The sequence below is a fragment of the Sminthopsis crassicaudata genome, chromosome 4 (genome assembly GCF_048593235.1).
Source record: "Sminthopsis crassicaudata isolate SCR6 chromosome 4, ASM4859323v1, whole genome shotgun sequence".
Taxonomy (NCBI): domain Eukaryota; kingdom Metazoa; phylum Chordata; class Mammalia; order Dasyuromorphia; family Dasyuridae; genus Sminthopsis; species Sminthopsis crassicaudata.
Window position 1 is genome coordinate 476615503 of NC_133620.1, and position 16594 is coordinate 476632096.

Genomic DNA, 16594 nt, shown 5'->3' on the forward strand with positions numbered 1-16594 from the left:
CCTCTATAGCATTTATTTTATATATGTATGTTTATACATACATGCATATTATTGCTTTGTAAACCTTTATTCTCTACATAAGTACTATCCTTATTCATTAATTTCTGTGAACCTCAATTAACATGGGCTTGGTAGAGTTTTATTCTTTTATTCAAAAGTTAATTGGAAAAGTTATATGAAAAACATTGACTACTGAGTTGGGATTTTAGAGACAGGCATTCAACCATCTTGCCCCTAAACATGAACTGCATACCTGTGGTAAGGTAATTGCAGAGGGACTTTTAAAAAATCAATTTAATCAATCAAAAGACATTTTAATTGCATTTTATGAATCTGCGCATCGTTTTGAGAGCTGGAGAAACTGATAAAAATGGAAAAGTTCCTACTCTAAAGAAACTTCTATTCCAGCTTCTATTTGGGGGTGACAGGAAAATAGAAAGCAAAATTGCCCATAAGTCTGTACTATCTCTATATATTTAATCAACTGATTACAAAAAAATACAAAATCTCTTGTCCCTTGTCACTCTTGTCAGGGTGGTAGACCCTGAACTAGATGGACTGACGTGCTCTTCAACTCTGAGGCATTTTGAAAAATCATTTGAAAATAATTGAAATGTTTATATTTAGCTTTTATTTTTTTAGCTTTTGAGATAATCTAATCATATCAGAAAATTTTGAAGTTCAAGTTTTTAAATAGTTTTCCAATGATCTTGTTTGCAATGAAAAAGTATTTGTTCTTGTGATAAAGCATCATACCTGGAAATATATTCATTTTCCTTTGTATTTGCAAGACAAAAATATAAAAGTGAATTATGATTTGGTTATCCAGGAGCAAGTCTTACATGATGGTACAACAATTAATTTATAATTCACAGACTGCCTCAAAATATGCAAAAAGAGGGATCATTTTAAATTGGGAAATATACCTTGTGACCTATTCATGGGGATTGAAAATTACTTGCAAAAAAAGAAAGGCAGAACCTAAGAATAGCTCATCTCCTAATAAATCTTCTAAAATAGAGAATTTAGGTGAAGGACAGAAATGTGTTTACTTTTCTAAGCAAAGAGGCCAAAATTAATGTTAAGCTCCATTAAAATAATTCTCTGATGTCTTAGGAAGACTGGTTCAGTTATACCAGGAAGCAGCATAGAAACTCTTCTGAGTCATCTCTAAGTTGAACATCCCCAGTTCCTTCTTATGGCACAAATTCACCATATTGATTCCCCTTCGCTAAATATGCTTCAGTTTTTCAGTGACATCCCAATATGTGGTGCTTAAAATAGCACATATGGTCTAGATCTGGTCTCTGACCCAGGCACACAGTGTACAGCAGGACTATGATCTTATTCTGGTTTGCTTTGCTCCTCAAAACAGCCCAACTGCCACATCACACCTTCAGCTCGTGCTCAAAGTCTTCTAAATTTGCCATATAATTCTTTGAGTGAAGTGCATCTTTGATTCCTATGAGTTCTTGCTTTTCTCATTGAAGACATTGTGCCAGTGTGGGTGAGAACTGAATATGATGTCAGGGTGCTCCTGGGTTCAAATTCTGCCCCTTGAAAGTTCCTAGCTCTGTGACCTTGGGCAATTTACTTAACCTGAACTATAAAATGAGGGTATTGGATCAGAAGACTTTCAGAGTCCCTTCTAGTCCCAAATCTGAGATGCCATGATTGGTAATTTTTTTTCTGAATTGTCGATTAACCATGCCTCTTCTGTCTTACATTTGTAGAGTCAAATTGCAAGTTCCAATTATAAGACTTTACATTTGTCCTATTGATTTTCATATTTTAAAAAGTCCAGCTGAAATGCAAAATCTTTTCCTATTCTTTCCCCAAATAATATTTTGCAATTAGATGGAAAAAAAAACACATTAAATGGATTTTGGCTTCAAAGGGTTTTATTTAATTTAGTTAACATTTATAAAAGGAAAAAGTGAAATAGAATTGAGAGAGCACAAGATCTCAAATTGGGTGTGGATTTGAATTCTGGTCATTACTTATTAGCTAAATGAACTGGAGTAACTCATTTTAATATTATTAAGCTTTAAAATGAGGTGGTTGAATTAGATCATTTCTAAGATTGCTTCTTATATTGCTTTCTATTTTTAAAACTATGATCCAAGATATGCACTTTGTAGAAAATACTCTGGTACTGGAGATAAAATACTGAAATAGCATAGAGGTGCTCTGAAACTTACATAAATAGAGTTGATAAGAATTATATATAAATTACTATTACATGAAGAGAGGAAGTAAGAAATACAACTGTAACATCCAGTTAAAGTATTCTAAAATTTTAGAAGAGATTCTCTTTGCTGACGGGTCATAAAAGTTTCCATGAGTGAAGGAGAAATTGAAGGGACACTTTTTCAATAGGCAGAAGGGAAAACAGGGAAAAGTCATTTCCTGGTTTGGGAGATATTGTGAGCAAAAGCTAGGACATGATGGCTGGACTCTATGTAGAGATAATTAACTCTACTTTGGCTGCAATAGTATGTGATGAAAAAAATCTTGTGAGGTAAGATTGGAGCCAGAATGCTAGGATAAGGAATTAATATTTAGGCAATGGGTAGCCACTCAAATCCTGCCAATCTTTTTACATAGAGGTACCTTTACTATTCTAAATAACATAATTATTTAGAGAAGAGTGAAAAGATGGGAGACTGAAGGACCAATTAGGAGAATGTTTCAGTAAGTAAAAACTGATGAGAGCCCTAATCAGAGTAATGATCTATGAGAGAACAGAAGGGAGAAGTTGGACAAATTTGGTGATAGAAGCAATAACAACAATGGAGTCAAATAGGTGTAAAAATGTAGAAGACCACATCAATATTTTTATTTTCAAAATACATGCAAAGATAGTTTTCAACATTCACCTTTGCAAAAACCTTGTGTTCTAAAATTTTCTCTCTTCCTCCCACCCCTCTCCCCTAGACAGCAAATAACCCAATATATGTTAAACATGTACAATCCTTCTAAATGTATTTCCACATTTATCATTCTGCACAGATCAAAAAGGAAAAAGCAAACAAACAACAATGAAAAAGGTGAAAATACTGTGCTTTGATCCACAACTGGTTCCATAGTCTTTTCTCTGGATGCAGATGGCTGTCTCCATCACAAATCCATTGGAATTGTCCTGAATCACCTTATTGTTGAAAAGAGCCAAGTGCATTAATGTTGATCTTTACATAGTCTTGTTGTTGCTGCTGTGCATAATGATCTCTTGATCCCATTATTTCAATTGGCATCACTTCATTTAAGTCTTTTCAGGCCTTTCTAAAATCATCTTGCTGATCATTCCTTATAGAACAATAATATTTCATAACATTCATATACCATAACTTATTCAGCCATTCCCCAACTAAAGATTCACTCAGTTTCTAGTTCCTTGCCACTGCAAAAAGGGCTGTTACAAACATTTTTGCACATATGGGTCCTTTCCCTTTTTTCTCAATTCCTGGGGATACAGGCCCAGTAGAGATACTATTGCATCAAAGGGTATGCACAATTTGATAGTCCTTTTGGTCAAAGTTCCAAATTGTTCTCCGGAATGATTGGATCAGTTCACAACTCCACCTCTAATGTATTAGTGTCTCAGTTTTCCCTCATCCCCTCTAACATTTATCATTATCTTTTCCTGTCATCTTAGCCAATTTGAAAAATGTGTAATAGAACTTCAGAGTTGTCTTAATTTGCATATCTCTAATTACTAGTGATTTAGAGCATTTTTTTTCATATGACTAGGATTGACTTTAATTTCTTCCTCTCAAAATTGTCTGTTCATACCTTTTGACAATTTATGAATTGGGGATTGATTTGTATTCTTATAAATTTGAGTCAATTCTTTTTATATTTTAGAAATGAGACCTTTATCAGAATCCTTGGATGTAAAAATACCTTCCCAATTTTCTGCTTCCCCTCTAATCTTGGCTGCATTGATTTCGGTTGTACAGAAGTAATTTAATATAATCAAAATTATCCATTTTGCATTTCATAATGTTTTCTAGTTCTTCTTTGGCCATAAATTGTTTCCTTCTCCACAGATTTGAGAATTAGACTATCCCTTGTTCTCCTACTTCTAGTATTATCCTTTATGTCTAGAATATGAATCCATTTCAACTTTATCTTGGTATAGGGTATTAGGTATTGGTCAATGCCTAGTTTTTCCCATAGTATTTTCCAAATTTCCCAGCAATGTTTTTTTCAAATAGTGAATTCTTATCCCAGAAGCTGGAGTGTTTGGGTTTATCAAAAACTAGATTACTATAGTATATTGTGAATGTAATCTGTTCTGCTACTCCACTACTCTATTTCTTAGTACCAGATGCTTCTGATGACTGCTGCTTTATAATACAGTTTTAGGTCTGGTACAGCTAGGCCCCCCTTCATTTGCAATTTTTTTCATTAATTCCCTTGAAATTCTTAATCTTTTAATTTTCCAGATGAACTTAAATATTATTTTTTTTTACCTCTATAAAGTAGAAATTTGATTGATATGGCACTGAACAAGTAGATTAATTCAGGTAGAAATATCATTTTTTGTTCTTTTAGTTCAGCTTAATTATAAGCACTTGATGCTCATTTAAAGGAAAATTCCATTTAGTTCCTATGCTCTCTAGAGTTTTTAATATGAATGAATGTTGGATTTTGTCAAATATTTTTTCTACATCTATTCAGATGATCATATGATTTTTGTTGGTTATTGATATGACCAATTATGGTAATAGTTTTCCTAATCAACCCTGAATTCCTGGTATGAATTTGACTTGGTCATAGTGTTTTATCATGGTGCTATGTTGTTGTAATCTCTTTGCTAATATTTTATTTAAGAATTTTATACCAATATCCATTACAGAAATTGGTCTGTAATTTTCTTTCTCTGCTTTTACCCTACCTGGTTTAGGTATCAGCACTATCTGTGTCACAAAATTAATTTTGTAGGATTCCTTTTCCCCTTATTTTCCAAATAGTTCTTATAATATTGAAATTAATTGTTCTTTAAATGTTTGGTAGAATTCACTTGTAAATCCATGTGGCCCTGAACCTCATTTATAGCTTGTTTGATTTCTTTTTTCTAAAATGGGATTATTTAAGTAATTTATTCCCTCCTTTGTTAATCTGGGAAATCTATATTTTTGTAAGCATTCATCCACTTCACTTAGATTATCAGATTTATTGGCATATAGTTGGGCAAACTAGTTCTAATTTTTGCTTTAATTTCCTCTTAATTGGTGGTAAGTTCAGCCTTATTTTTGATACTGGCAACTTCATTTTCTTCATTCTTTTTTTCTCATCAAATTAGCTAAAGTTTTATCTATTTTATTTTTTTAAAATAAAAGCAACTCTTAGTTTTGTTTATTTAGTTCAATACTTTTATTTCAATTTTATTAATCTTTCCTTTTGTTTTCAGAATTTCAAAGTTGATATTTAATGGGGAGTAGGGCTAATTTGTTCTTTTTCTATCTTTTTTTAGTTTATCTAGTTTAGCATGCCGAATTCATTGATCTTCTCTTTCTCTATTTTATGCAAGTAAGCATCTAGAGATATAAAATTTCCCCTAAGAACTGCTTTGGGTGCATCCCATAAAATTTAATATGTTATCTCATTAATATCATTTTCTTAGATGGTATTACTGATTTTTTCTATTATTTGTTGTTTCACCCAATCATTCTTTTGAATGAGATTTAGTTTCCAATTCATTTTTAGTCTATTTTCCCCAGCCCTTTATTACATGTAATTTTATTTTATCTTGATCTTAAAAGAATGCATTTACCATTTCTGCCTTTCTGAATTTGATTTTGAGATTTTTATTCCTTAATACATGGTCATTTTTTGTGTAAGCTCCATGTACCACCAATAAATCAGTATATTCCTTTCTGTCCCCAGTCAATTTTCTCCAAATGTCTATTACACCTAACTTAGAAAATTCTATTTACTTCCTTAAATTCTTTTGTGTTTATTTTGTAGTTCTCTTAATCTAGTTTTGATAGAGCCAAGTTGAAATCCCTCACTAGTATAGTGTAGTTTTGCTATCTTATTTCTCCTTGCAACTCTCTGAACTTCTCTTTGAAAATGGATATTTGTACATATATATTTAATATTGATATTACTTCATTGTCTTTAACAAGATGTAGTTTCCTTTCTTATCATTTTAATTAATCTATTTTTGCTTTATCTGACAGCAGGATTTGTTATGGGCCAGAACTCTGAACTTGATTCTTACAAGGTGCTAAGTCAATGGAATTGATAGAGGCAATAATTATCTAATATTGTATGGTTCAACATGATTGATTTCATTCTACAAGGAGATATTATGGGCCAGAAGTTGAAACACGGTACTAAGTGGAATTGAGGAGACAATGGTTAAATCTAGTTTAGCTTTGATTTAATCCTACGACAAATAATGGTTTCCTAGTGATATAATGATTTATGTGTGCTCAGTGTGGAGCATATAAAGGAGAAGCTCTCAGGGCCAAAAAGAAGAACAAGCATATAGAAACTCTCAGAAGCTGAGACAGATTCATCCCATCTCATACCAGCTTGGTGGCAGGCTCTCCTCCTTTACTTCTCCATTGAAACCAAGACTCTGAAGGCCTCTAGAAAACTACCAAGCCCCAAGTGAAGGAGACAAAACTTTGAAAGAGACAATAAGGGATTTGGACTTTAACCCCTGGCTATACTTGTGGTGATTACTGAACTGAAACGAAGGCTACTCCCAGAGACCCCAAGGAAACCTCAACAGAGACCATTACATTTTAGAGAGCGTATTACAAGGATTACTACCGCTGCTTTTTTTCTTTTTTACTTCAGTTGAAGCATAATAGATTTTGTTCTAGGCTTTTACCTTTACTCTTTTTGTGTCACTGTACTTCAAATGTGTTTCTTGTAAGCAACATATTGTAGGAGTTTAGCTGTTACTCTAGTCTGCTGTATACTTCCATTTTATGGGAGAGGTCATCCCATTCACATTCACAGTTAAAATTACTAACTCTGAATTTCCTGTCACCCCATTTTCCCCAAGTTATACTTTTTCTCTCTCCTTTCCCTCTTTTCTTCCTCACCAGTATTTTTCTTCTGATCATCACCTCCCTCAATCTGCCGACCTGGTATTCACCCCCTCTCCTACTTCCCTAGAGACAAGTGTCTATATCAAACTAAATATGTATGATATTCCCTCTTTGAACTAAATCTGATGAGATTAATGTTCAAATAATGCTCATACTTCTATCCTTTGAGATTTTATGATCCTGATTGTGAGAGATGATCATTGATGGGACAATTACCTGTGGGAACATATAGGATCAAAGGCATAGATAAGACTACCCATGGCAAAAAGGAGGGCTATTTCTTCCTCTGAGACTCAAAGAAAGAGAGATGATGAATAAGGGCACAAGAAAATTTAAGAGAACAAAAGAGAGAACTTGAAATAGTTCATGCCAGATAACCTCAATTTTCCCAATAAAGTAGGAGGCAAATTCATTTTATGGAAATGAAGCAGCAAGTGATAAATAACAACTGCAATACTTCAGGGAAGATGGTAATGAATTAAAAAGAGCTTAATGAAAATTATTTCCAACAATCATGACTTCTTTGAGGTTATATATTAAAATTTTGAGATGGAGGCAGTAATCATAATTTCATTTGGCAAATCAAGAATAGGGTGGGGGTGAATGGGAAATATTTTGGTTTTAGCCAGAAGTATAATAGAAGTAGTAGTAACTTTCTGCCTATGGTTCTTTATTATTCAATATTATTTCTGAATAATATTTTGCAGCAACAAAAGTCAAAAAGCAACGTGCCAAGAACAAAAGGAAGATAGACATTTTAAAGAAATGCGTGGCAGACAAAATTCATATCTTTGCAGAACAGGCCAGTGAAGACCTCCTTGAGAAGGTAAGTTAAAATCTCCAGATTCCTCTTCTCCTATGAAAGATGGCCAAGATAAAGTGGCTCAAAAAACCAAAACACTTATTTCCCTTCCTTACTTCTATTATTTTTAGTTTTACATTGATTCTGCATTTCTCTACATATACATTTTAAAAATATGAAGTAAGTTATGCTAAAGTGGGAAAACCAATGGATTAGAGACAGTCAAACTTGGATTCTAAGCTCACATGCACAATAAACTAGCTTTGTGACTTTAGGAAAGTCATTTCTCCCACTATGAAGTTCATTTTCCTCATGGGTAATAAGAATGTTAACTACTTATATTTACAGAATGATAAACATTTTTCTTATTAGACAGAAAAGAAAACTGAGGAGAAAAGAAGTGAAATCATTCCCCTAAGTTTGTGGGGCTAGTACACAATATCAAGATTTTAACTCATCTATCTCTATGACCCCAGCTCCTAGATAGTCTTTTATGATAGTTTGCTAGTGGTAGAGAAAGGATTGTAAAGCATAAAATGCTATGCCAAAGATTCTGTTCCTTAGAGGTGATAAACATGATTCTTTCCCCTCTTCCATTTTTTTTTTTGCATACACTTTCTTCCTTTTCCCTGCCTCCTGATCTCTACTACAGATACTGTTTAGAAACTGGCAGCTGGAGTTTGAGTCAGTGCTAACCTTTAACAACTGATCCTGTGAATTGCCTCCAAGTGACACTCAGGAGCTACCTCAATGTGAGGCTTTATCTATCCTTCTAGTCTCATTTTGGAATGGTTTCTCCACTCTTGGACAATGAAGTAAATAGAGATTCTCCCCCCCTTTATATAGGTGAGAAAACCTAAAAATAGAAAAATAAGAGATTACTTGGTAAGAATATATCGAATAGCAGACCAAAAGAAGCCTTTAAAATCGAGTGCTGATCCTGTGCTGGGAAGATTTCATCTTCCTGAACTGAAATCTGGTGTCAGACATTTATTAGCTTTATGAACCTGAGTAAGTCACTTGAGACTGGGTAAATCACTTTACCCTATTTGCCTCAGCTTTTTCATCTGTAAAATGAACTGGAGAAAGAAATGGCAAACTACTCTAGTATCTTTGCCAAGAAAACCTCAAATACAGTCATGAAGGGTCAGGTATGACTGAAAGACTACAACCCTTTTGGACCTTAATCCCACTCATAATAATCTTTGATTATATGAGTGAGGCAAAACCATTTTCTGTATTCTGTTGAATTTTTATTTATTTTATTAAATATTACCAATTATATTTTGAGCTGATTTTATGCCTTTGGCGAATCCATTCATTTTACAGATGAGAAAATTGAGATCAGTACAGAAGTTACTTCATAGCTGGTTGTGTCAGAACTAGGACTCAAACCAAAAGCTTCTGGGCTTTTTTCTGTGCCCTTTATATTTGTGTTTTTCCTACCTAAAAAGAACTTTAAATTTGTTAGCATTACCTTAGCAAAATGAATCATATTCAAAATACCATTTTAAAAAATTGTTTCTTTTATGGTGACAAAGGCCTGGGAAGAAGTGACCATTTCAGTTAGAGAATGGCAGAGGAAATGGAATGGAATATTATTCTGTAACAATCAATGATGATATTGGGAATTCAGAGACATTAACTAGAGGCATTTAAGACTGCCTACTGTTTACCAGGTATTGGGCAGGATGCTAAGGTTGTCCTTGAAAAGAGTCCCTGTTCTCATGCAGCTGACTTTCGACTGAAAGTATAAAGTATGTTCATAAATAAGTAAATATTAGCTCCATGTAAAACAAGATCTACAGTAATGCTTTGGGGACAGATGGCAAGGAATACTGAAACAGCAGAAACTGGGAGTCTGAAGAAAGCTAATGGAAGCAAGAGCTCCAGGGAAAGCATTCCTTCCATTCTTGACAGAAAGCTTTTCTAGGAGTGTGGAGGCAGGAGATGGCTCTTATGTATAAGAAAGAGCAAATGGTCAGGTCAGCTGGAACACTGACGTTCTTGTCAATCCTGAGAATCATCCTGAACCAGATTGTGAAATGCTAAAGGATGAACAGAGGAGTTTTTATTTTATCCTAAGGTATTTGGGGGCCACTGAAGCTTATCTAACAGAACAGTGACAGACATGGTGAGAGCAGTACTCTAGAAATATCACTCTGACACTTCTGTGGAGGATAGATTAGAAAGGGGATAAATTGGATGCAGAAAGATGAATGAGGCGGTTATTGCAGTAGAAGAGGTAAGAAGTGATGAGTGCCTTGAATAGAGTAGATATGGTACCAGTAGTCAGAAGGGGATGCAGGGGAGACAGATTGATTTTTGTTTTGGACATCTAGGTAGAAGTGTCCAGAAGGTATTAGGTGATTCACATCTGAAAATCACAAGGGATATGAAAGCTGAACCCATCAATTTAGGAGTCACCTGTATAGACATAATAATTTAATTTAGGGTTATTGATGATATGTGTGAATTGATGCAAAGTGAAATAAATAGAATCATAGAATAGAAACTGAAGAATCATGGAATGATAAATGAGATGATCAAGGAAAAAAACCTAATATAAAAATTAATATTAATTTCAGATAAAAGTATAATACTATTGAAAATGATGATGCTAATTATACCTTCCATTTATATCATACTTTAATGTTTACAAAACATTTAAAAATATTATGTTTTAGCCTCACAAGCACCTGGAAGTCTCTATTATATTACATATTATATTCTGTTGTTATATATAATCATGTTTTGTTATAAGATCATAATAGGTGCTATTATTAACTCCATTTTGTAGATGAAGTAAAATGTCTTCCTATGAGTCACACAGCTAGTTAGTATCCAGAGCTAGATTTTTTTCCTTATTTTTTTATTATTAATTTTATAATTATAACATTTTTTGACAGTACATATGCATAGGTAATTTTTTTTTTTACAGCATTATCCCTTCTACTCCCTTCTGTTCCGAATTTTCCCCTCCTTCCCTCCACCCCCCTCCCCCAGATGGCAGGCACTCCCATATATATTAAATATGTTATAGTATATCCTAGATACAATATATGTGTGCAGAACCGAATTTTTTGTTGTTGCTGTTGCAAAGGAAGAATTGGATTTGGAAGGTAAAAATAACCTGGGAAGAAAAACAAAAAATGCAAACAGTTTACATTCATTTCCCAGTGTTCCTTCTCTGGGTGTAGCTGGTTCTATCTATCATTGTTCAATTGGAACTGGATTAGAGCTGGATTTTAACTCCGATCTTGCCAAGTTTACATTCAGCCTCCAGTATTCTTCTCTCCTCTCAGCAGTAGGAGGCCAGAATGCTATATATCTTATTAGATAGGATCATTGTATTGGGTGATTTTAAAAAGATGAGTTCAAGTTTCATGGGAGGAGTAGGACAGCATCACAAGAAATCACATACACATGCTGTGTGTGTGTATATATATTTTAAATGATAACAAAAAACCTTTTTTAAATGAAAAACTATTATGACCAATCATGCATGCTTCCTCTCTTCTATGCATAATACAGGAGTCATGCAAGCAGCCAAGTAGAAAGTGATATGCCGTGAAAACTTGCTTGGCAGTGACCTTTATGACAGGCCATCTTTAAGGGAGCACCCTTTCACACTAATAAATGCCAGTGAAGTAGAACTTCCTCATTTAATAACTTTCATGTTCTTTTAAAATTGATCAAATCTTTTAGGGTCTGTGCATTGTTCACTTAGATGTTAATTTTTTAATACGGTTGTGTAAAATTAAATCCCAAAGCTCTCTTACTGAATGCAAAAAAAAAAAAAAAAAAAAAAAATCCAAGTTTTGGTCTTCACTGAAAAATGGGTATAATAACATCAGCTCTATCCTCATCATCAGTTCAACCTACTTACCATTATATGCTATGTTCTTGGCGTTTTCTATCTTTAGTCATTCATTTCCTGTTGAACTTTATTCTGAGAGTATTATCCTTCCTCTTCTTAGATGATGAAGTCTTTCTCTTCCATCAAGGTCTGGCTCACAAGGAACTTTCTGGATCCCTTATCCAGTTTTTCCCAGAACACTCTGTCTGGATCTCCTTTGACCTTTTACTCTTCATCTATTATTATATTTCTCTGTGTTGTATCCTCTGACATAATGTTGTGCAGTCCTTAAAGGTAGGGAATGTGTGGGTGTACATTTTTATATCTCTGGAATTTATCATGCCCTGTATGTGGCAGGAACTTATTCAATTTAATAATCCAACAAGCATTTATTATGTTTTCTCACTTACCTATTATTTTGGGTGGCAGTTCAATGTCTTCACAATTGGTTATAGCAGAAATCACTCATTTAACCATTCAGCCATCCATTATTCATTACCCATTTCTAGATTTCATAATCTGTCATGTGTGGGGCCCCCATGTATGGGGCTCATTAAAAATTGTTTCATCTAAAAGTTCAACTGCAAATAGAGAGATTTTCAGTTTTTTGGGCACCAATTCCCCTGTTGTAAAATTCATGCAGAGGTTATTATTGTTCCTGGCACTTTAGGAATTATTATATTTTACACATAAGAATCACGTCCTGGCTTTTTGGGTGGGTAAAGAGTACAAAAGTCTAACATGAATTATTTTTTTCTAGATCATAATTTTGACTTTTATACAGCTTTTAACACTTGAGGAGCCACTTCTCCCTTCTGTTCCCCTCCCAAATACTCTTCCCATTTTGACTTCTTTGGTCCATTTCTTCATTCCTTGACCAATATTTCTGCTGGATCATAATGCCTTTAGATTACCATATGCTCAAGAACTATATCTGAGATCTGTCTTCTCTTTTCTCTATACTCTCTTTTTTAGTAATCTCACCACCTCTCATTGACCCAATGATGATTTCTATGCAGATGACCCTAAAGTCTACAGATGTAGTTTTAATCTCTCTCTTAAAATCTATGGGACTGGCACTACTTATGATAAAGTCTAACTACTGAGACAAGAACTTATTATTGGGGGAAAATGCTCCAGGAAAAACAAGAGTGTAGTAGAAAATAGTTAGATCAATATTTCAAACCATATGCTACAATCAATAAGCTTCAGATTGGTGTATAACTGGGATATAAAAATGGCACATAACAAAGTGAATAGAGAAATAGTGAAGGAAGCATTTCTTACAACTTTGTATTGGGAGGAAAATTATTTGGCCAGATTTTTTAAAGTGGACAATTTTCTTTATATAAAATTGAAATTTTCCTGTAAAAGCAAAATTGGTGCGCTGATGATAGCACTTTGAGTTGATCTAACCAATGTGGAGTTCAATATGAAACTATAACCCAAATGCTACTGAGCTGTGCACATTCTTTGCTCCAGAAATGACTAAAGTAATGGAGGCAAGGATGCTGAGGGGATTAAAATGAACTAATGCTAAGTGAAAAATGCAGAACTACATATTGAAAACAACAACTTTAAAAAGTAAAGGAGGCTGATGAAGAGGCCATGCTGTCCACTCCTTAATAGAGAGGGAATTTGGATGTGGACAACAGGCACATTTATTTTGTTTGACTATACTTATTTTAAAAGATCTCATTTGGAGGGAGAAAAGGAGAGTGATTGAGGATAGGAGGGTGATGATAATACCAAGAAAAAAAGAAAAGAAAATCAATGGGTTATTTTAAAATATATAAAATAAATCAGATGGAAGTTCAGAAAGAGAACACAGAAAAGTTATGCTATGTTAATTTTTGAAATACTCAAAAAAAAAAAAAAAAAACCAAGCTCTAAGAAGTTTCATTAATTTATAGTTTCATATGCAGTTCTCCTTTTCTATTGTTTTTTCCCCATAGGAAAGTTTGTTGATTTATTAAATTCATATTATTTAACAGTAGAGAGCCAGAACTCTGGAGAAGTATACTTGAAAGAAGTATACTTGAAACAAGTTGCGTTAACTCAGAGGAATTGATGAGACAATGGTTATCTAGTTTACATACATTTAGTACTTAGCATGGTGATGTAATAATTCTCTAGTTCACACATATTCAGTACATTATAATGATGTAATTGTAAGAGGGTATATAAGAACTGAGGACAGGAAGTCAGCAGTCTGTCAGTCTGACTTCTGACTTCATCTTTTTAGGCAGGACTGCTGTTGAAGGCCAGCCTGCACTCTCAACTGTTCCCATTTAGTGGAAAACTGATACCCCAGGGTGGGTGGAACAGTAGCTCTTAACAAGTGAAAAAATTCAGGTTTTATTAGATAAAGTACAAGAGCAACTTGGCCAAGGAGACTTACAACTTTGTCTAAGTCCTAGGAATTCCCCAGTATTTGTTGTAAAAAAAAATCTGGAAAATGGAGGAGAAAAGTAAATGGATAGAAACTATGGGAACTCTTTAGCCTGGGTTTCCAACTCTTACTTAATTGCCTAGAGAATGGCCTCTTTGGGTTATAGACATTAAGGATTGTTTCTATTTTCTCCTTCTAGATAAGGAGGATATGAAAAGATTTGCCTTTTCAGTGCCCAGAATTAACTTAGCTCAGTCTTATAAAAGATATGAATAGGTAGTTTTGCCACAAGGAATAACAAATAGCCCTACTGTGTGTCCGTATGTTGCTGCTGCTCTTACTCCAGTAAGAAAAGCATTTCTAAAAGTTATGTTGCTACATTACATGGATGATATCTTGGGGTGTTCACCTGAGTAGTAAATGTTAGAAGCATGTCTACAAAAGACCATGGAAACACTAAGGGTCTACAAATTGCTCCAGAAAAAATTCAAAGGCACGCTACTTTTCAATATTTAGGATATGAAGTATACCCTAAGGTGCTTACAGTACAAAAATTTTCTTTTAAGAACAGAGAAGCTAAACACCTTAAATGACTTTCAGAAATTGATAGGAGATATCCAATGGAGGGTCCAGTGTTAGGCTTGACTACCTATTAATTACAACTATTATATATTTTAAAGGGAGACAGTGCTTTAAACTCACCACATCAGCTTATAAAAGAAGCTCGAGGCTTTAAGAGAAGTTGAACTGGTTTTATCCAATGTGGTTGAAAGAGTCACTCAAAACCCCTTGGAAATATCAGTTTTTGCTACAAAAGAGGCACCCACAGCAGTCCATCAAGGAGACAGTGTGATAGAGTGGATGAACCTCCCAGCACAACCAGAACAAAGCCTTACACCTTACCCAGTGCTTGTGGCTAGAATTTTATTAAAGGCCATTAAGTGAGCAGTACAATTATCTGGGATAAGACCTGACAAGATATACACATTTTATACCAATATACAAATTCATGTGTGCTGTGAAACCATCCCAGAGTGGCAAATTTTATTGGCCACGGCTCCAAATTTTACACAAGGGTCTCCATTATCATTAAAGATAACTCGACTATTATGTAATGAGCAATGAATTTTTGAAGAAAAAGTTTCTACATTTCCTCTTAAAGGACCAATAATCTTTACAGATGCATCCAAATGCAACATTTGTGCTTTTACTCTAGTAATGACTGCATTAGTATCCTGGATACCTTAGAATCAGCCAGAGTCGGGATAAGCAAAAGTCTTTATTCTTGGTCCTGGTCTTTTGCAGTTGCCATCAGGGGAATAGATATAGGAATCTCCACACCTCTTTTCTTTCTCTCTGCTGCCAAAGAATGATCCCACTTGTCCTACTCCACCCTCTGATCTCTCTCCTACTTCTCAGTCTACACCCACAGATCCAGGTAGCACAGAATAGTTGGGCAGGGTCATTCTCTAAGCATATGTTAATAGAGTATTGTCCAATTAGTAATTAGCTTTAAGTGTTAGGCTATCTAAGTGCATCTGCTCAGTTCCAGCCTTTTACATATTCTCAAGATTTAAGTATAAAGAGGGTAGTCAGAACTCCTTTTCAGTCCACTCAGCAGAATGAATTGTATGCAATCATGTTACTTCTTACTTGTTATCCAGGAGATATAAATATAATATGATTTGGCTTATTCAGAAGGTGTGGTACAAACAATTGCTATAGCCAAATAAAATTTGTAGCCTCTAATATATATCAGCTCTTTAAGGAACTTCAAGAGCAAGTGAGAAAGCATCCAGGCAAGATTTATATCTTGCATGTCCACTTTTCTAGTGGACTTCCAGGTCCTATTTTTGATGGTAATTAAAAGGCAGATAGCCTTCTAACCATCTTGGCCAATACACCTTTATTTCAGGCAGCCCAAGCATCTCATTCTAAGAATCATCAGGCTGACCGAGCTTTACGTTTGCAATTTGGGATAACAAGAGAGGAAGCTAGGAGCATAGTAAAAGCCTGTCCAGCTTGCCTTCCTTTCCACGCTCCTACACTCCCTCCAGGGAAGAACCCTTGTGGTTTGAGACCTAATGAAATTTGGCAAATGAATATGACCCATTATTAATCTTTTGGTCGTCTATCTTTTATCCACATCGTGGTAGACACCTTATCAGGATTCACTTTTGCAATACCAGCAGCAAAAGAGACAGCCCAAGTGGTCACTGAATTCCTTATACAAGCATTTGCAATTATGGATGTGCCCCAAGCAATAAAAACAGATAATGGGCTTGCATATACTTCTAAACATTTTGCACACTTTTGTGCACAGTATCAGATTTTACACGCCACTGGCATACCTTTTAATACTTAAGGACAGGAGATAGTAGAGAGGAGAAACAGAGACAAAAGACAAAAACAAAAGAAAGGGGGAACCACAGGTAACCCCAGAGAACTTCTAAATTTAGCTCTTTATA

At 34.5% G+C, this 16594-nt stretch overlaps 1 pseudogene; it reads left to right on the top strand.

The window, feature by feature from the left end:
- The window catches only part of LOC141540964 (limbin-like), a 153191-nt pseudogene that overhangs the window by 94878 nt on the left and 41719 nt on the right, over window positions 1-16594 (top strand).